Raw genomic sequence first — 4306 nt, forward strand, 5'->3', positions numbered from 1 at the left:
ATCAGACACTCCGAAGTCCAGTTTGGAGCTTGTGGCCTTGACCTGCCCCAGAGTCCATCCTTTCCCCCTCCCTGGTCCCACCTCCCCTTCTACACCCCTTCCTCCGTCTGGCTCCTAAAGTCCCTGGGCCACCAGAGGTGATGAGGACAAAGCTAGGACGTCGGTGTCCCTCAAGAGTCACTGCGTGGCTGTTTGCTCCTGAGAGTTTTCCATCTTCCAGGAAGAGGGGTTTCTTATAGGACACCTACTTCCTCTCCTTACCTCCTTATAGAACAATAATACTTTGTATTTGCATAAGTGTTATCGGCTGTGAAAGCAGTTCACGGTCAGTTTCTCATTCAGTGATTGTCATGATACTGTAATCTCACTGATTGTGGTTCCTCATTTATAAAAAGAGATGATAGTGCATCCCTAACAGAGCTTCGGTGAGCAATAAATAATGAACGAAATGGGCATAGCTTGGGGTCTGGCAAACAGTACGTGTCCATTCCACGGCTGAGTGCTTTCCTCAACTTCTCTCCTGATTCCAAGCAGAGGACTATCTTTTATGCCACAGAGTAAGTACTTAATAGGGCTTCCCAGGTGGCGCAGTGGTAAAGAATCTGCCTGTCAATGCAGGAGACGCAAGAGACTCAGATTCAATCCCTGGGTCAGGAACATTGCTTAGAGTGGGAAATGGCAACCCACTCCAGTATTGTTGCCTGGAGAATCCCATGGAGAGAGGAGCCCAGTAGGCCACAGTCTCTGGGGTCGCAGAGAGTGGGACACGACTGAGTGACTGAGCATGCACGCATGCAGGAACTCAATAAACATTTGATGGGTGAGTGATAAATTGTCCTCGCCCTTTCCCATCTCTCCCAAAGTGAGAGGATGTTTATTTGCAGCTCCAAGCCACTGGGAGCTCTGCAAACAGGGAGTGGTAGCTGGGACGTTCTCCAGGTGGCACGAGAGGCCAAGGCCCTGGGGCTGGCTCCCGATACGTGCCCTGCCCCAGCCTGCTCCAGTGGTCTCTGCATGGGAGGGAAGCTGACTGGCCTTCACCCTGGTTGGCTGGCTTTCTCTCCCTGCCCAGATGTACCAAGAGAAGCAAAATGGCCTTGGAAAGGCCCACTCTGCTGGCATGGTCATTTCCAGCAGACAAATGAGAATGCTCTCCTGTTGAAATCAAGCAGGACCCTATGGGGCCCTCGTGGGTGCAAAAGCACCCTGTTTCTTTTTCTTTTTTGGTTGTGCCATGCGGCTTGTGGCACCTTAGGTCCCCAACCAGGGATTGAACCCAGGCCCTCAGTGAAAGCTCAGAGTCCTAACCACTGGTCTTCCAGGGAATTCTCCATGCTCCCAGCCACGCCCCCCCCCCCTCATTTCTTGTTTGTGTTGGCTTGGCCAAAAAGTTGAGGTAACAGAAAAACCCAAACGAAATTTTTGGCCAACCCAATAGCAAAAGGCTGTGGTCTCAGGCCTTCCCTGAGTTCTTAAGAGCACATTCAAGCGGTTACTAATTAGGGAAGTGAGGGAAGCTTCTCTAATTAGGAAATTAGAGAAGCAAAGGAAAAGCGATCAGGAAATGATAGTTTAGCTATAAAACTGAGTCCTAATCACTCATGGGATCCCCAGGTGGCTCAGTGGTAAAGAATCCGCCTGCTGATGCAGGAGACTCAGGTTAGATCCCTGGGTCAGGAAGATCTCCTGGAGCAGGAAATGGCAACCCACTCCAGTATTCTTGCCTGGAGAATCCCATGGGCAGAGGAGCATGGCGGCTTCAGTCCAGGGGTTGCAGAGTCAGACACAACTGAGCACATACACAGAGTCACAATTATTCATGAAAATCTGACTCATACCTTGGAGCTGTTCTGCAAAAACTAAGACCCACATCCGGTGGAGGAAGGACTCCATGCTGACCACAAGCACGAAGACCCCGGCTGCTTGGAACCAGGTGGTTGGTGTTTTCTTATGAAACTTCACCATGCTACCTCACCAGGCATCAATCAGAGGACTGATACAAGATGATCACTCACCCTGAAACCCCCTCCTTTTTATCCCTAAAAACCTTAGGCCCAGGCCGGCCAGTAAAGTGGATCTGAGACAAATCTACCCTTCCATCTTCTCGGTCGCCACCCTATCAATAAAACTTTCTCTGCTCCAAAAGGAAATCAGTCCTGAATATTCATTGGAAGGACTGATGCTGAAGCTGAAACTCCAATACTTTGGCCACCTGATGCAAAGAACTGACTCATTGGAAAAGACCCCGATGCTGGGAAAGGTTGAAGGCGGGAGGAGAAGGGGACGACAAGAGAAGAGATGGTTGGATGGCATCACTGACTCGATGGACATGAGTTTGAGTAAGCTCCGGGAGTTGCTGATGGACAGGGAGGCCTGGCGTGCTGCAGTCCATGGGGTTGCAATCAGACACGACTGAGCGACTGAACTCTCTCTCTGCTCCAGACTCCAATGTTTTGGTTTGTGTAGCCTCAGTGCCAGGCTCCGGAACTTGGGTTTGACAGCACTGTTGCTGGGGACCATTCTCTGGGGATCAGCTCTGCATCATGATCGGTTTTCTTTCTTCCTTTCCTTTTTCTGGCTGTGCAGTCTGGCTTGCACAGTTCCCTGACCAGGGATTGAACCCAAGGCTGAGGCAGTGAACAAACCAGTCCAAGCCTCTGGACTGCCAGGGAATTCCCTGTGACGGACTTCCTGAATGCTTTAGTATCCAAGAGGCCTTGCGGAACACCTGATCCAGAGCTCTCAAAAGCTGCTCAAGCCGTACCCTATCCTGGACCGTCACTTCCACCTGAGCACCTCCAACCTCACCTACTTCAGCGATATATACAGCCTGCAGGTAAAATGCAGTTGGCTGGAAGGGTTCTGCCCCAGTGTTGTTTCAAAATAAAAGCTAAAGAACTACTGACCTCGGGCAAACCCTTCATGATTCACAAAGAAACTGAGGCCAGAGGAGTTGAGGGACCCACCTGAGTCACACAGTCCTGTAGGAAGCAGAGCAATGTTGTTCTCTGTGGTGTCAGTGAGGGCGATGGGCCTGGCCTAGGGGCCAGAGCTGCCCTGCTGACGACAGGTGTCTCCTGATCCACCCTGGGGACTCTCCCCGCCAAGGTTCAACATGAAGGCCTCCTCTCTATAACCCCAGTGAGGGCTGGGCTTAGGCACCAGGGCGGAGGATCCTTCTATGAAGAACTGCAGATGCCTGCCCCCAAAGGTTTTAGGTGCCGCCACCAGCCCCTCCCCCCGCCTCTCGATCCTCCTTGCCTCTGTTCTCCCAGCCACACTGAGCAGGCTCTTCCCTCTGGCATGCATTCCTTCTCCCTTTCCACAATTCTCCTAAGTTTCCCTCCACCTCCTGCCTGGTTCCTTTTTTTCCCCTCTGTGAAATTCTTGAAGCCTGGTTTCCATCTGCATTCCTCTTGGGCTTGAGGTAAAGTCCAAAGTTCAGCACCAAGAGAATTTTCAGCAGAAGTGACTGTGTATTTGAAAGAGAGAAAGTTGTTACAGCAAGAACAAATTTGTTTAAACGATCTCAGATTGATGTGTATGTAGTGAAAACCATGTTTTGCAACCACACCAGCATATTTGGCAATGTGAAATACTTCCATAAGAACTGGTCTGACCCTCCAAGTCCTTTCAGTTCAGTTCAGTCGCTCAGTCGTGTCCGACTCTGCAACCCCATGAATCACAGCACGCCAGGCCTCCCTGTCCATCACCAACTCCCGGAGTTCACTCAGATTCACGTCCATCGAGTCGGTGATGCCATCCAACCATCTCATCCTCTGTCATCCCCTTCTCCTCCTGCCCCCAATCCCTCCCAGCATCAGAGTCTTTTCCAATGAGTCAACTCTTCACATGAGGTGGCCAAAGTACTGAAGTTTCAGCTTTAGCATCATTCCTTCCAAAGAAATCCCAGGGCTGATCTCCTTTAGAATGGACTGGTTGGAAAAAAAAAAAAAAAGAATGGACTGGTTGGATCTCCTTGTAGTCCAAGGGACTCTCAAGAGTCTTCTCCAACACCACAGTTCAAAAAGCATCAATTCTTCGGCATTCAGCTTTCTTCACAGTCCAACTCTCACATCCATACATGGCCACAGGAAAAACCATAGCCTTGACTAGATGGACCTTTGTTGGCAAAGTAATGTCTCTGCTTTTCAATATGCTATCTAGGTTGGTCATAACTTTTCTTCCAAGGAGTAAGCGTCTTTTAATTTCATGGCTTCAGTCACCATCTGCAGTGATTTTGGAGCCCAAAAAGATAAAGTCTGACACTGTTTCCACTGTTTCCCCATCTATTTCCCATGAAGTG

The sequence above is a fragment of the Bison bison genome, unplaced genomic scaffold (assembly GCF_000754665.1).
Source record: "Bison bison bison isolate TAMUID 2011002044 unplaced genomic scaffold, Bison_UMD1.0 scf7180017864472, whole genome shotgun sequence".
NCBI lineage: Eukaryota > Metazoa > Chordata > Mammalia > Artiodactyla > Bovidae > Bison > Bison bison.